The sequence below is a fragment of the Medicago sativa genome, chromosome 4 (genome assembly GCF_051527215.1).
Source record: "Medicago sativa cultivar Bolivia chromosome 4, Bolivia_mono, whole genome shotgun sequence".
NCBI classification, from domain to species: domain Eukaryota; kingdom Viridiplantae; phylum Streptophyta; class Magnoliopsida; order Fabales; family Fabaceae; genus Medicago; species Medicago sativa.
This window is the reverse complement of record NC_140752.1, coordinates 35,060,439-35,077,918: the sequence shown is the minus strand read 5'-3', so window position 1 is coordinate 35,077,918 and position 17,480 is coordinate 35,060,439. Positions and strand designations below refer to the sequence as shown.

The 17,480-nt window shown below is 35.5% G+C and overlaps 2 long non-coding RNA genes and 2 pseudogenes across 2 annotated transcripts; 1 reads left to right on the top strand and 3 right to left on the bottom strand.

The window, feature by feature from the left end:
• The window catches only part of LOC146929012 (receptor-like protein 47), a 112,688-nt pseudogene extending 101,648 nt beyond the window's left edge, over positions 1–11,040 (top strand).
• LOC146929013 (uncharacterized) lies at positions 2,686–9,080 on the bottom strand (annotated as a pseudogene).
• Positions 11,041–13,087: 2,047 nt separating the features above from the next.
• LOC146929011 (uncharacterized) lies at positions 13,088–14,394 on the bottom strand. The gene is made up of 2 exons (XR_015008233.1): positions 13,752–14,394; positions 13,088–13,367 (listed from the first exon to the last, which is right to left on the bottom strand). It is a non-coding gene; the product is annotated as an uncharacterized LOC146929011 (long non-coding RNA).
• A 1,059-nt stretch (positions 14,395–15,453) lies between these two features.
• On the bottom strand, positions 15,454–16,114 carry LOC146929010 (uncharacterized). The gene is made up of 2 exons (XR_015008232.1): positions 15,984–16,114; positions 15,454–15,861 (listed from the first exon to the last, which is right to left on the bottom strand). It is a non-coding gene; the product is annotated as an uncharacterized LOC146929010 (long non-coding RNA).
• Positions 16,115–17,480: the final 1,366 nt, after the last annotated feature.

Sequence of the window (17,480 nt, the reverse complement as noted above, 5' to 3'; positions counted from 1 at the left end):
TCCTCGGCAACGTCAAGCATACAAACTAAGCGTCCTGCACTCCATCTAACCGTCCATACAGAAAGGTAGGTGGTAAACCACTGAGGGTTAGCATTACATCATCATAATCCATATGAAAACATAGCATTCAAGGAATCATACATATCACATATACCAAACCATCCCTCCTAGAATACTAGCATCACATGATTATTATCCCCCATCACTTACATTTCAAGCTATCACATTATTAACATGGCATAGCAAGCATATCCAATCTCTAAACAAATCATCGACATAAGTTCATCAATTATCAGTCAAAGAAAGGATTAATCACCTTATTCTCCACTTAGCATACTTAATTCAAAGGTACAATTCAACATTTCAAAGTTATAAGCAAGTAATCATCATCAAGGAAATCCCCACATCATATGCATATACATATACAACTCTCACTTCATCATTATTATCAAATTAATTATCATCAAATAGATTCACCAAGTGTATAAGCACAAACAAATAAGACATGCAATTAGAGCATAATTCAATTATTCACAACCATCAACAAATCCACCAATGTACATATACACCAATCCACACAATCACGACATTCACCAAATTTCACCAATCCACAAATTCACCAAGTCATATATTCAATTATGACACGACTCATCAACTAATCAAATGCATATGATGCTCTAGACTCTTCTAGATGCATGTGGTACCAAATCACCTCAAGGTCGTCACCTTCGATGCAACAAAAACATCGTAATCACCTCAATTGGATATAAAATCCACCACCATCAGTCATGAATGCATGAACATATGACTCGACTCAATGCATATGTTCACACAAACAATAATCACCTCACCATCACCATCATTTTGCATACATGCATTCACCAACAATATCAACATCAAATTAGCATGTATGAATTCACCACCAACAATACACATTTAACATGTTCAACAAACAACATAACATAGACATGTTCATCACCATTCAATTAGTATATATGCATCGACAACAATTCACCACCACTTGACATATATACAATCACCAACAACATCCACAATTCAATCAACATATAATTGTCACATATATACATCATCAATCATCTCCACATAAATCAACATATAGTTGCCACATTTCCACATAATTCCTTACAATCCAAATAAAGGAACAAATACAACATATGATCACAAACATCATATTCATCACTCAACAACCATTCATACATCATCTCATAATCATATTAATCTATCCATAAAGAATTCATAAAACAATAGGCTCTCAAAATCATTTTTAATCAAATTCGTCTCTCAAAGTCAAAATATTTCAAGTAATTGAGCATTTAAGTCAAAACCAAGTAAACAAGCTCAATTGCCTCGGCCATGTATCCTCACAAGTCACACATATGTGCAGTAAAGGTTACATAAGCATTTCATCGGCCAAATACGATGAATTCATAAAAATCACAAAGTTCATCTCACCGAAACACTTTTCAAGAAAATTCTCATTTTCAAAGCAAAACAAGTTACTACTTGAAGAAACCAATCACAACCAATTTTAGAAATCATATGAACAATATACAACTTTAATCCCACCTCAAACTCCGGAGAAAAACGAGTTTTCGGAAAAATCGACGTTTGGACCGTTTTTATAAAAGTTAGAAGATTTTCACAAATTCAAGTCCAAACTAATTCAAATCATGTTCCAGTAGGATTTAAGGTGTAAACAGAGGTTAATTAAGTCCAAAGAAACATTTTAGAAGTATTGGATTGGTCCCCAAAAGCTCAAAACAACAAAACAGAAAAACTGTTTCTAGGCAATTTCGCTATTAACGAAATCTGAGCTATTAGCGAAATTTCGCTATTAGCTCAATTTTTGCTATTAGCTTAATTTCGCTATTAGCGAAAAAACTCCAGACAGTTTCGCTATTAGCGAAATTCTGGCGAATTTCTTCAGCAGTTATGGGTTTTCACACCTTTTTCACCCAAAATCCCATTTTTCAAATCCCCAACTCCCAAAACACGTTCCAGAAAATGTTTATGGGTCAAAATAGGTTCAATACAGTTAAACAAACATGAATGAAACAACAATTTGACTCATTTCATCAAAATCATGAAATTTCTCTAAACACCAACACAACCACAAATCCCTTCCCAAATCCATAAACAACAATTGCAATCATAATAATTTGGTTCCAACAGTTCAACAATCATCAACAACAACTAATGAACACAAATTCATGCACAAATCATCACTACAACTTCATTTTTCATCAAATTTGCTCAAGAACACAAAGCACCAACAACTATGCATTTGGACATGTTAATTCACATACTAACATGCAATTATCATACAAATCATGTTCTCAAACATAACAACAATAATCATGCACGAATTTACAACAATTAGATTCAATTCATCAATTTCATAAAATGGGTAGAAATGAAAAGTTATGAATTATGGTTGAATTATAACCCTCTTACCTCTAGCACCAAGATTCTCTAACCCAAGCTTCAATTTAGCTCCTAGATGATGAATCCTCTCTTGCCTCTAACTCTTGTTCTTGTTCTTCCCTCTAGCCTCTATCTCTTCTCTTCTCAAATGAAAAATGTTGTGAAAAACCCTATCTCTCTACTAACATTAGTTTATATAGGCTCCCTTAATTGGGCTTAACTCACCACACCTTAATGGGTCTAACCCATTTCTACTCTAACCTCAAAAATGTTATTACTCTCTTAACGGTAAAATACAACACTAACAGTAAAATATATCACTAACGGTCACTTACCGGTAAATAAAATAATTACTACATCCTCTCTAGTAACTTGGTGAAATAATAACTCTCACTAAGTACTAAAAATAATCCTCAACTAAATTACAAGATTACCCCTACTCTCAAAATGACCAAAATGCCTCTAAGTCCAAAATGACTAAAATACCCTTCTAACACCGAATTCTACGAATCCCAACCAAAATACACACAAAAGCAAATAATCACATATAAACACATATAACATATATAAATAAATAATAAAATAAAACTAGCAAAAATCGGGTTGTTACATTGATATTGTACGAACGCATTTTGTTGTATATAAATTCATTCGAAGTTTTTATGTTGTAAATTTTTAATCTATCCAGTACTAAACTAACGCACATGCTAGACTTTCTAGATACGTCTAGTATGGGTGTTACACTGTCGAAGATAACGAAATAAATTTAGCAGAATTAAAAGATGGGCCACCTTATACATGCAAACTGCTAAGGCCATCGAATGGAAAAAATCCTGAGGAACCTAAAAATGACAAGTATCCTCCTAAAACGTACCTTTCGATGTTTCTAAATGTGAGGAGATCTTTGATCTTTTAGTTACTGATGGCATAATTTTAGTGCCAAAAAACATGAAACTACCTCCTTTAGAATAGAGGAAAAAGAGAGGATTTTGTAAGTTCCATGGTTTCTTGGGTCATAACTTATCTTGTTGCACTCGTTTCATGGATTCTGTGCAGAAGGCTCTCGACGAGGGGAGGCTGAAATTCGGGGACAAGGCCAAACAGCTGACGCAAGCAGATGTAGATTCCTCAAAAAAGGCTGACTCCATGTACGCTAATGTTGTTGCCATAAACATGGTAGATATTTCTAAGGATTTCGAGATTGAACCCTCTCCCTCGATGACGATGTCCAAAGAAAACCCACAAGATGACGTGGAAATGGTTGCTGAGGACCATCAGTACAAAAACGCAACGGTTACTGAAGACCATTTTGTGGAAAAAATAAAAGTGGCATATCCTAAAGATGAGGAAGATCTAGTTGATTTCCTCAACAGGTGCAAGATATCCAACACCAATGCCATGCTTTGCCCCAGGTGTAGCGCAGTCTTCGACAAAGAGGCTGCAAAATCTGTTGAAGGATTTCGACCACATGCCAAGCGCAAAGGAGGATGGGTTGATAACCGACCAAAATTCGGTTTCAACAAACGAGGAATTCCCTATAAGATGAAAACCTCAGAGCAGAATCCAGGCAAGAATCATAGGAAAACTTTCCATCCTTCTGCAAAGGCTCCTACCGACACTTGGGTTTTCTCTGGGGGCAGGAAATCTGGCTATTCAACACCATCAACCAAATGGGTAAAGAGGGTAGCCACAATACCCCATCAGAAAGAGGCATCGAATCCCAATCAGTATGCCTATAAAAACAATTACAAGGGTAAAAACCCTAAGAGCCATCTACGCTCTAACATTGTGGTCGAAGCCAATGACGTCGACAAACCATCTGATTTCGCTGTCAAGACGATAGCCAATGCAGAAGTTGTTTTGGTCATACTCCTCGTCCTCAGCAGGGAGAAACCCATGATATCCTCCCCTTCTGCCATCACCAGGGCAGTTGTACCAGTTGTTGCATAAACAGGTCAAAGCATGGTGACGGGGTACCGTCTCCTGTGCCACGAACAATGATAGCGGTATGGAGTACCTATTCCCAATACGTCATGCCGGTACTGATACATCTTCCTGGTCTCTAAGAGTGCATTGAAATCTTTGAAAAGCTGCGCATAATCAGGGCGAGGGTAACTAGTAGCCCTCAGTAAGACCTCGAAATACCTGGCGCTGTTAGAGCCAGCACCTATGGCTTTCTCGAGCAAGATTCTTACGACGTCAAGCTTTGGCCGTTCGTGAAGAAGCTGTTGAGTGCAGCGGATAAGGCAGAACATGGGATGGCCAGCGTGCCACAAGCGCCATGAGAACCTTAAGGTGTCATAAGTAAGGTCAAGTTCGGTAAGCATCTTGACGCAGTGAACATTGAGAACCCTTAGAACTTCAGTGGTTCGGCAGAGAGAACAATGCCTTTTGCTAGTTCTCATGAAGTTGCAGAAAGAAGGTGCATCATCAGCAGCAACCCTCTTAACAATGTTGATGAGGAGATCATCGCCCAGAAAATTCATTTTGGAAGAAGAGAAAAACTTGATAGTTTCTTTTTCTTAAGCAAAATGAGGTTGGCAAGAGAATGGTAGAACTTTCAAGAAAAACTTGGTATTTATAATGAAGGTAGAAGTTGAGGGGGTTGCATTTTTACGGTTTTCTATCAGATACAGATGCATACACGTGGCATTTGGCATCTGTAGATTTGCCTTGGAAAAAGAGGGAAGTTGTAAAGTTTATCTATTTATTTTATTTTATTTTCCTCTAAAGTCATCATTGATAAGAAGTTTACGTTTTCCTAGGCAGTTTAACTTGTTTGGTTAAACAAAAGAAACTTTTTAGTTTCTCATCATTATGGTTTCTTGAAACTTGTTCCAAATTGTGATTTTGTGATATTTTAAAGGAAATAAATAGGCAAACGAGATTTTTAAGATAAAAATTAAAAATGCCATTAAAGCGGTAATTCTACCATTACAAAACAAAAAAAAACACAAAGTGTTTGGAAGAAGTAAAATTACAAGGAATTTGTACTAAATAGCAAACTCAGAAAAGAGTTTGTCGAGTTTGCTTTTGAATTCGATAAGCTTTTCATCGAGAACCTTGTCATGATTAGCAAGAGCTTGTATTTGTTGCTGGGTTCGTTTCGAATCCTTGGCCTTTTGTAGGACAGCAACGGCCTCTCGTTTCATAACTTCCTCCTTGCTCAAGAGATTAGTCTTTTGGGACTCTAGTTCTTGGATTTCTGCTTTGCGTTTCGCAATGGCAGCATCAATCTCCTTAACCTTCTGTTGAATAATTGGAGTTTCCTGTTGAAAGGCTTCGAACTTTGCGTTGAAGGCAGAAACGTCTGCCATGAGTTTATCGCAGCGTTGTTGTTGCTCTGCAAGTTGAGCCTGACCAGTTTTCTTCTCCTGAAAGCTTTGGTTAATGCTGTCGAGAAGAGGCTCCAACACTTGAGAAAGGTCTCGAAATTTCGAACCAGAGGGAAGCTCACTCAATTTGTGAAGTAGCCTTTTTACTTCATCAACGACGTTTTCATCTTGCTCAATGGCCTCCAGCAGGTTAACTCTTAAGACTTTATCTCGAAATTCCGCCGAAAGGTTTTCTTTTGAAGTTTCTGACGGATCGTCAGCAGAAACGTTTGAGGATTTCCCGCTACTCTTCAAGAAAAGTACGTCATTTTTCATCAGGAAAGCAAAGGCGTCTAGAGGGTTAACTTTCTCGAGACGATTCAGTTCTTCTTGACCAATAATGGTATCTGTCAAGTCGAGTTCTGCCATTGATGTGACTATTTTTCGATAAATAGTCACCTTGATCAGAGGTGTCCTTCTCAAAGATTGGTCTTTCTTCTTCGACCACCTTGTCAAGATCCAGGCCCTCATAAGGTGTCTTTGATGGTTGGTTAGGAGAAACAACCACAACGTCAGGTGAACTAGTCTCGACGCCCTCTTCTTCCTCGACGATAGGGTTGGGGTTACTTTGTCAGCAAGGAGAAGCTGACCTTGTTGGGATGTATCAACAATGCCATGGTCGACACCCTGAAAAAAGATAGAACAAATGTTGTAAGGAACTGTCGAAATAACATGAAAAGAAACATGTCAAATATGGCATTAGATCGATAAATTACCTTCGAAACATTATCGCCTACACAGGAATGAGCACTGTTAGGATTAGAATCCTTATGGCCATGCTTCCTTCTTTTGGGGCTCGATTTGGCCGGAGATCCTTCGGTATGTGTTGTCTCGATAGTAATTTCCTGTGTTTTATGCTTCCTTTTCCTTCGGGCTTCTTTGGTCTTGGGCATTTCCAAAGTTGTGGTAACTTCAATAGCCTCGGAGGTGGAATCGGGCTGAAAGGACGTCAGCGGTAAGAGATCATCGCAAAAGTAATATTCGAAGATAGGTCGAGCCAAACGGGACTTACTTGGTCTTCAGGTGCAAGGTCCTCAGTTTCCTTGGGAGATGGTTCGGGAGAAGGCATAATCTGTTTCTTCTCTGATTTAGAAGATTTTTTCCTCTTTGACGATTTCCCTGATTTAGACTTCGATTTTCTCGGTTCGCCTTCATCATCTCCTTGGTCTCCATCCTCCGAATCCAGGGAAACGGCTGCAAACAAATGGATAGAAAAGATATGTAGCAATTGTTTTTCTCTCTAATTTGTTTATTTGTTTTAAAAAATTGGTAATTTCATACCTACTCCTATTGGAGAAGTGATTCGAATATGTGGTAGGTCTAGGCCAAGGTGACCTCTAAAAGTGTATAGGTCACATTTTGATGCAGTCACTTTATCCTCATCTCTCTTTATTAATTTTTGTATCATTCCCAGTGAAGAAACATAGGTAGCCATTTTGGATATGGTGGCCTAAAAGCCAATGCCAATTTACTGGTTGGCAATGGCGGGAACTTCGTTTTAAAGTGAAGTGCAAAAAGATATTTACTGGGAGTAAAAGGTGGAAACTTCATCGAAGGAAGTTAGTCATAAATTTTATCCCTTAAAGTCTGGGCGGCATAGTTAACAGCCTGAATGTAAAGGGTCATATGCAGTTTGAAAATATTTCTGAAAAGCCTGAATTTCTCGGATATGCGTACCTTTGCTCTTCTTGGTCCTGTTCTGCACAGTGTTAAAAGCAAGAATTAGTTGAGGAAGCAATTGGCCAGGATTCACTCGATTGGTCTGGCGCTTATAATAGTCTCGCCACCATCGAAAGAATGCCTCAATACATGAAGTAGATAAAGCAAATGAAACGGGCTTGAAAATGAGAGTTTGTTTCTCAGCCTTGCGCAAAGTTGATCTCCAGATGTGTTCTAGTAATGGCTGCCTCAGGTCATCTATGTTGTTATACAAGTAAGTGGGCCTGGGTTGAACCAAACCAAATTGTCGAGCGACAGATTTGGCTGGTAGCCATACAATCCGTAGGGACCACCAGCTGTGATCCTGCTGGACAGAAGTGTGGGAGTCAAATAGGCTTCCTAGATGACATTTGTCTCAGCCTCATCTTCAACAAGGGTTGCTGGGAATTCTTTCTTAAACCAGGTTGGCCCTCGAGATCTGATAACAAATGGGGCCATAGTAGGTGTAAAAACATCACATCCTAGAAGAGCCTCGAAAGGAATGGAAAACAAGTCCTGAAAAGTCCTATTTCCATATTGGAGCATGGCTAGGCCTATACCTTCGATAGGGCTATCTTCATATGCTTTCGAAAGGCGAGTAGGAAGGCTAACAACCAGTTTTTTCCTAAGAGCCACAGTTGGAAAAACCAAATGGGACCAGGAATGATAAGACTGCCTCGGGATGGGTATTCTTTAATACTAGACACAGCTTGGTTCAAGTTCTCATACAAAGATCCTAGAATTAGTTTGCCTAGGCAGATATCTTTGCCTTCGTGTATTTGAATGGCTAAGGTTGTTAATTTCTTAGGAATCTGGATGGACCTCGAACAAAAAATGAACCTAGATAACCAATAAGTCAAGAAGGCAATGCTCTGTGTCAGAAACTTCGGCAGTCGAAGTATCATGGTGATCTATGATGAAATTTCCATATGCAGGCCTGGCAAAGTCAAATGAGAATTCTGAATGATGTTTATCAGGATCGAAGGTTAGGCCAGTGGGTTTGAGACCAGTGATGCCTGCGACATCTAGCAGGGTAGGTGTGAGCATACCACATTTTAAGTGGAGGCTGTTTGTCGAAGGATTCCAAAAGTGTAAGGCAGCAATTATCAGTTCATTGTGGTACTTGGGTCCTTGCCTAGACAGCTGGATAAGGTCAAAGATTCCTATATCTTTCCAAAATTGACCTTTCTTCTTTTCTAACTTATCTAACCAGCCAATGTAGGGTTCACTTTCACCAATTTTTGGCTCTGTTCTGAATTTGGATTTTAAGAAACTCAAGTCATATGGACCTTTAGTGAAAATTAAAGGTAGTTGTTCTTCTAAACACGGAAAAACAGCACTAAGACTTTTTGGGGTTTCTTTGTCTATTGGGAGCGGCCCTAATAATGCATGTGGTGATTTAGGGCAAGGGATAATTACCTGAGATTTCCAGATTTTCTCCTCAGCTTCCTTGATGTCTGGCTCTTCTATGAACACAGGGGCACCAACGGAAAATTCCTTAGAAAAATTGATTTGTTCGTCGTGTTTGGTAGCCTTGGAGGAAGTGCTTTCCGCATTCGTCATGATAAGAAATGTTTAGTAAAAGTGACGAACAGAATGGTGTGATTTTTCTGGGAAAAGATGAAATTTTGAAAAAAAAAAAAAGTTTTTTCTAGCTTCTTTGAAAAGAAGAAAAGTGAATAGTGAAAAGGGAAAGTTAGGAAGTTGAAAGATAGAGGAAAAAACCTTGTGTTTTATAACCTTTTGATCAAGACAGGTGTCAATATCTTGTGTTGACGGTTTTCTTTAAAGTGGTAGTTCCCAATGACTACGTGGCCCACTAACTATGGTGGGGACGCTAAAATCCTCTTTGTTGAAAAAAAAGTTGTTTCTATAAACAGATGACGTCATAGCTTCAAAATGTCGATTAGAGTCAAAGTGCATCTATCGGGGTCAGAAACATCTTACTCTCCCTATCAATAAGAAGAGTCGACAATGACGTTTCTGGGGGGCAATTTGTTAGTCTATATTTTTGAAGGCTATTATTAAATACAGTCAAAGAAAGTTGACCTTATCATCGAAGAAATAAACCATGTTCATAGGTCATCATCGAAATCGAACTTGTTGGAAACGCGTGTCTCAGTTTTGCAAACAGAACCTATCGAGGGACGGTTATTTCAGATAAGGGCAAGCAACGGACATCTCCAAAAGGCGCGTTCGAAATTCGAATTGTATGGATAAGACTTGTTAGTTTTCTATAGTTATAGATTTGAATTCGAATTTAGGTAGTTATTTTTACTTGTATAAATAGTAGTTTTCCCGATGGAAAAGTGGTCACAATTCAATCATACAAAAAACTTACACTCAAATTATCCGTATGGGAGCGAGAAACGAGTCACAAGTTGCAATGCATGAACCTGTGTACCAATTTGCATTCAATCAATGCAATTTACTTTCCTTTTCTTAAATGTCTTTACATTTTACTTGTTCTTTTTGAACAATTTACTTGTTTTTTGCTTAACAAATTCGATTGGATTCAACTGGGTTGAGTTCGATTGCTTTTATTATTCTTGTTTATTTAATCCTTTAAGAACATTACAATTTCCTGGAAATAACAAAAGCACAAATATGCTCCTAAGATTATTTACTGGTTGATCTTACAAGTAATTATTTTTAAACCAGCGATTGTTTACCAAAAATCAGTGTAAACAGCACCAAGCATTCATTTCCTAAGTTGAGAATTTTTGATGTCTCTAACAATCATTTTTGTGGCTCCTTGCCAACATCATGCATCAAGAACTTTCAAGGAATGATGAATGTAAATGATAGGCATATTGGTTTGCAATACATGGGTAAGTCCAATTACTATAATGATTCTGTGGTGGTCACAATGAAAGGTTTTTCTATGGAGCTAACAAAGATATTGACTACTTTCACAACTATTGATTTATCAAATAACTTGTTTGAAGGTAAAATTCCACAAGTCATTGGAGAATTAAATTCTCTCAAAGGACTTAACCTTTCAAACAATGGAATCACAGGTAGCATTCGACAATCTTTGGGTCGTTTGAGAAAATTGGAGTGGTTGGACCTCTCATGTAACCAATTGACGGGTGAGGTTCCTGTGGCTTTGACAAATTTGAATTTCCTTTCTTTCTTGAACCTTTCACAAAACCACCTTGAGGGAATCATACCTACAGTTCAACAATTTGATACATTTGGAAATGATTCCTATGAAGGAAATACAATGTTGTGTGGATTTCCATTGTCTAAATCATGCAAAAATGAGAAAGATCTGCCACCACATTCAACATCTGAAGATGAAGAAGAATCGGGATTTGGCTGGAAAGCTGTGGCAATTGGTTATGCATGTGGGGCAATATTTGGGTTGCTTTTGGGATATAATGTATTCTTCTTCACTGGAAAACCTCAATGGCTTGTTAGACTTGTTGAAAATATGTTTAACATAAGACTGAAAAGAACAAACAACAGAGACAGCGCAAATCGCAGGAGAACGAATTAATTTGATGATGGTATTTTCAAATATATATATAAGGGATGTCGTTTGTGTGTGTGTGTGTGTGTGTGTGTGTGTTATATATTTCAAGTTGTTGAACAAATAAGAAATTTTCAGTTTGTTATATATTTCAAGTTGTTGAACAAATAAGAAATTTTTAGTGATCAATTGCTTTTATGTTACTTTCAAGATTTTGTTATGTATTACTTTAAAATGCTCAAGAATTATTGCTTCAAGTTTTGAACTTTTTTTTTTTTCCATATCATTGTCTCCTGTTTGTTAGTTATCTCACATATATCAACTTGATTTTTTTTACCTTTTGAAGAATATATTTTTGAAAGCATATCCTCAGTATGTCGGTGAGTGCTGATATTTTACTAGTGTACATAACTTCAATTGGTAAGTAAGCTCGCTATGTACCTAGTGGCAGCACAGCGTACAACTTTCATGAATCTAATTACAACTATAAAATTGTTCAGAAAGTTCTTAAGCTGTGCAGTTAAGTTTAGACACTTTATTCTGTTCTTGAATTAAACTCTATTCTCAAACTAGTTTTTGGACTCTAAATACATAAATAACAACTTTTAAGATGAACTATGAACACTGGGTGGAAGAGCAAAGCAGACAACTTTTAAGATGCTCAGGTCACGGACATGCTGATTGGGGAACTTGTAATTGACATCAAGAATCACTATTTCAAACTATTTTGCATGAAATCTGATGCTGCAAAAATAGATGTTTTTAATGTTATCACCGGCATATGGAAAACAACGGCTGAAGGGTTTTCCTTGTGGATTGGTGGTTTTCGTGCCTCCGAACTTCTAAAGGTAACCCCTAATAGATATATTTGATCAACTTGAGGTTATTTATTTCTGTTGTCATATTTCTACCATGGCATAATGTATGTTTGTGATGAGAATTATAGGTTCTGGTCCCTTTGTTTGAACCATTGACACAGGAACAACGGTTTGATGCCTATAATCTTGAAAAGTTATGCCGACAAGCAGAAGATTTCCTTTCACAAGGTACTGTATGTTATATATTTCTTTGTACTGTATGTGACACAGCGGTTATATGACTTGTGGAAATCAATGCTGATTCATGGCAAGAGTATTAGTTTCATCAGAAGTATGCATAATAAGAATGTATATTCCATTAACACATAAATTACTACATTAAAAAGGTTAAACTAGGCTACAAGGAAAATTGAACCAACACACTTTATTTTTGTCAAACCAGCTGATCATCTACGACAGGAAACCATGCAACAGATGTCTTGAATACTTACCATACGTCAAACTGCTCGATGGCTGTTTGCGTTGGGTGAATATTTTCAATGCCCGAGGGATTTGAGCAAACTTTGGACCAATGTGAACCTGCATAGTCTTCAATGCAAGAGATAGAGCAAACATGTAATTTTGCTCCATGATCATGATTATGACCCAACTTATCATGCTTTTTTTGGGAGTACATAGCTTTTTTTTCTTCTGCTTTTTTTTTTCTTATGGTTGTTTTAAACCGAACCAAACCGTTATTAACACAATTTTTCTGAACCGAACCATTTGTTTTTGTGAACCGAACTGTTAACCTTTTCTGAATTACTTATTTTATTGACAAATTATTTTGTTTATTTGACCTATTTTCTACTCTCTTTTTTTCAGGATAACTAAACCCACATAATTTATCATTGAAATCATTTATGCTTTAAGAAAAAAGTAGGGAAGACCGAAGAATTGGTACAACGTGTTTTTTTGAACTTTGAAGTAGCTTTGTTGAATCCCAACAATGTTTCAATTACATGTATAATGTAAAAATCATTTTTATCACTATATTAAAAAAAAAAAAAAAAGTACCGTAAATTACTTGTGTCATAAACGAACCATTGAGTAAATTTTATTTTAAATTGACCATAAAAAAAAATGTTTTGTAAATTACTTGTATAATGAAAAGAAAATCATAATATATGCAGAAGTGACATAAAATAAAACCCACCCCTTGTACTGTTGTGAAGTATTTCTGCATCAAAGTTTCTAAGTTGAGAGGGGGGGAAAAGGAAGATAGAAGAAATTGACCATTGAGTGTAGCATTCCACAAGAAATAGCTGATAAAAGGATTATTACACACACTCACATCAATCCCCAACAATAAGACCAAATTGAAATAATTGCAATGGATCATTCATTTTGTATCTTGCAGGGAAATTCATTTAATCCCCTGCTTTAAAACATAAACTTCGGACCATGACAAATAAATATAAACCACGCTATCCTCATTGATGAGGTTCATTTGCTAGGATAGATGAGACATGAAATTCTTTTTAAGGTAAGTCCATTCCGTGGCGCTGCTGGATGCTTCTGATCAATAGAACAGGAAGAGGAGTAAGCCAAAAAGAAATTACAAAGTAATGACCACCAAGATACGCATGGTGATTCGATCTTTTGATCACCCATTTTTGGAAAACGGGGGGCTTCCGCTTTACACACGGAAGATTGGATTGCCTGAATCACAAGTCTTATATACTATGTTACGATCGCCTCATATTGATAAAAAGTCCAGAGAACAATTTGAAATTAGAGAGAAGAATCATTTTATAAATCTGACAGACTGTGAGTGAAAGGAAAAATCAGGCGAGAGTTGTATACTATTCTCAATTTTCTCTGTTTTTCACTTATCCTGAAGTTTATATTGACAAATCATACCGATTACATCATGTAATATTCAACAAAACATATGCATACCTGAAATCCCATCAAGCTTGCAACAGTAGCAGGATTATCCAAAATTCGGTGCAGCTTAAACAACTCTATACCAAGAGTTAGAATGCAACAACAAAACTATCTAGATTTTAAAAACATATGCATTTTAGACATGCTATTTTTCGATAAAATATTGCAAGTCTAATTCCTGTAACTCATAAGTCTTTTGATTCTAAAAATCAAACAAAAAACAATTCATTTGACCCTTGAGACATTGTTACATGTAAAATTATACTTGTAAAATTACTTGCTTATCAAAATAATAAAATAATTATTTTAAATAAAGTGACTTTTATTACAAAATTATATGGGTTAAAATGTACAAGGTAAGATAAAATCAATTCAACTATGATTACTTCTCAAAATGGTGATCCAGATTGTGCAACTACGGATCAATTTCACTCCATGAACCAGATTTTCATCTTTATCTCATTACTGAATGTTTGGAGTCATAAGGTACATGTCTACGTTGACAAAGCTCTAATTAATTTATCAGAGTGTCAAGAAGGATCAGCAAGCCTATTAAGCATCAATTCTGATTATTAATTTGAAGATTGGTTTTTTAGTGAGGGAAAAGTGTTAAGAGTCCCACATCGGTTGAGAGATGGTCTGAATAAGTGTTTGTAGGTGGGGGCAATCCTCACCTCAAAAGCAGGTTTTGTGGGGTTTTATTAGGTCCAACCATTAAATTTAAGAAAAGAGAACCACTAATTCTTGATTAAAGCAAACAACCAGTCACATCATAAGAGAGGAAGTACTTGAAAAACAACGAAGGTTTACCGGGCTTAATACATTGTTATTGACTATAAGTTCATTTACACACTTAAACAGCACGTAAATAAAATTATTTTATTAACAAAAAAGTAGTGGACAATGCAAAACTTGAGCTTTATTGACTATAAGTTCATTTACACTTAAACAGCACGTCAATAAAATTATTTTATTAACAAAAAAGTAGTGGACCTTCATTTACACACTTAAACAGCACGTAAATAAAATTATTTTATTAACAAAAAAGTAGTGGACCAATCAATGCAAAACTTGAGCTTTATTGACTATAAGTTCATTTACACACTTAAACAGCACGTAAATAAAATTATTTTATTAACAAAAAAGTAGTGGACCAATCAATGCAAAACTTGAGCTCTCATCTGTTTAAATTTTGATTTTGCTTGCAAGAAATGATACAATGTTACATGTAAATGACTTATGTTGCTTAATTGTGGTTAGATGTTTGCATGTTAATGTTGTAGTTGAGTTTTAGGGTTTATGTCAAATTTACACTTCAAGTGTTTGATGAAATGTTTGAATGAGTTTTTCATTGATTGTTTTCAATTTCTTATTGTGTAGATTTGAAACAATGGTCGGGTGGATCGACGTTCATGCACAATTCAACGGCGAAGAACCTCATAGGTTGAAGGTTCGATGTCTTGGTGTAACGTTAAGAGGCCTCAAGGATGAACTGGATGAATTCAACCAAGGAGACATCATTTACATCATTTCCTTAATTACACATTATTACCTCCCTTGATTTCTGGCAAATAACAAATTTAATTGGCCGAAACCTTTTCCTAATCAATTCTTGATAAAAACTCTCTAGATAAATAGCAAAGCTCATTTTATAAAGGCCAAAAGGAGAAGTTACCTTGAGACTCATACAATATGGAACATAAATCAAACTAAACAAGTATTTTTTTATTTTGGAGCAAACTATAACAGAAAGTATATATTTTTTTTCTCTGTTACAAAAGAGGGCCAAAGGCCCGAGCAGCAAGTATATTTAATACAACATCACGTTATTTATTTTTTCCACCAATTTCACGGTAAAATTGATACATCCTCCGCTTATTATTATAAACAAAAATTTATATTTTAAATTCATTCAATTAATGATGTATATGATCTTTATTATAGACCACCTACATCATTTAATCAATGAATCTAAAATGTTGATTTTTATTTATAATAATGACCGAAGGGTGTACAACCTAACACGCACATATCATTCATGGATAATTGTGGCAACTTGCAGCATCAGGCCGTGTCCTACAAATTTCGGCAAGGAGTCTCTTCTTATTCAGACCTATTTCATCTGAAACCATACAAGAATACCATATATTAATATAAGAAAAAACTTAATTATATATGAATAATTTCTCCATAATATTGTGTAAATGCAATAACAAAATGGATATTGTGGAGAAGTTCACTTACTTGCATAAAGTTCCGAAGCATTGGCAATGTTCCTTGCTAATGCTTTTGATGAAAACTCAACACACAAAAAAAGAGAACTACCAAAATAAGAGAGCAGTTCTTTGAAGTCATATTCTTGCTACAATGGACTCACTACATATGGTAATTTATATAATCCAAGATCGGTGGTTGTTGCATTCCTTTCAATTATTTTTTTAGTTTAATTTATTTGGCACTTGTGCTAAAGTTTTTTTACGTGTAGACCAATGTTGGCTTTTTAAAAATAGGGTCTTGCAAACGAATATCGCAGGACGCTTTTTAATATTATTTCCAAACCAAAAATGTATTTTTTTTAAATACTTCAATTCTCAATACATGGATTAAATACACAAATTTTCATAAAAAATTATCAATTAAGGTCCTTAAACAGCGACTTTAATTAACATTTTCCTTAAAAGATGCAAATACATTATAATATGATTTATTTACTATTCATTACCATTTTATACACATTAGTCAAAATAAAAAGCATTTCATACACTGGATCATATAGAGGCCCTTAGATTGGTGGGAATGGGACTTTGATTTTTTGAGTTGTTCCGACTATTTGAACTAAAAATTCAACACGGAATTGCAAAATCATTTCTAGGAATATAGCATGTACAAAATGTTTTCCACATGTGATGTTACCATTGCATATTTCACCACACGTTTCCTTCTTTTTCTTTAGAGGAACAATGTTTATTATATCATGCCAATTATTATTGATGCTTTTTTTAAGAGACTAAACTGAAATATAATAACCAAACAAAAGAAGTTATTTCAGCATAAAAGAGTATCAGAAGAGATTTAAAAGAGTTACAAAGTTGCATTACAAAGTCAAGAAAGAACTGACAAAATCAAAATCGAATAAGATGTACTTCAATTTCAACCATCAAAACGTCTTAAACTTAATTTTTTTTCACATAATGTTCGTAGTTGTTCCTCTTTTTGCTGAAATAAACTCTCATTTCTTTCTCTCCAAATTGTCCAAACAGTAGAAAGCCAAATGATGTTCATTGATAGTCTCCTGCTTTGGAGAAACCACCAAGACCGCGAAAATGAGTGAGATGATCTGAAAGAGCACCCTGAGCTGTTGTAGCAGAGTAGGCCAATTTAAAATCAAACACCAAATTCTGCCAAAGAAATTACATCTGAAAAAATAAGTGTTCCAAATCTTCATTCACAATACACAATACACAAGGTCGTTCATATAAAAATGGAGGTCTGGCTCTCAATTAAAAATAGGTCCTTAATAAAATAAAAACACAATTTGTTTAAAAGAGCAGTCGTCTATTTTAAATTGAAAATAAGATCCGTAAACATAAAAAATATCCATCATTGTAAGTAACACTGAAAAGATCAATATTCTAATCAAAAATATAAAAATACAACTTCAAATTAATATCTTTATCAACTTTCTAGTTTGTTATTTTCCTTAGTTTGTAATGAGACAAAAAAAAGTTTATAATGTTTTTT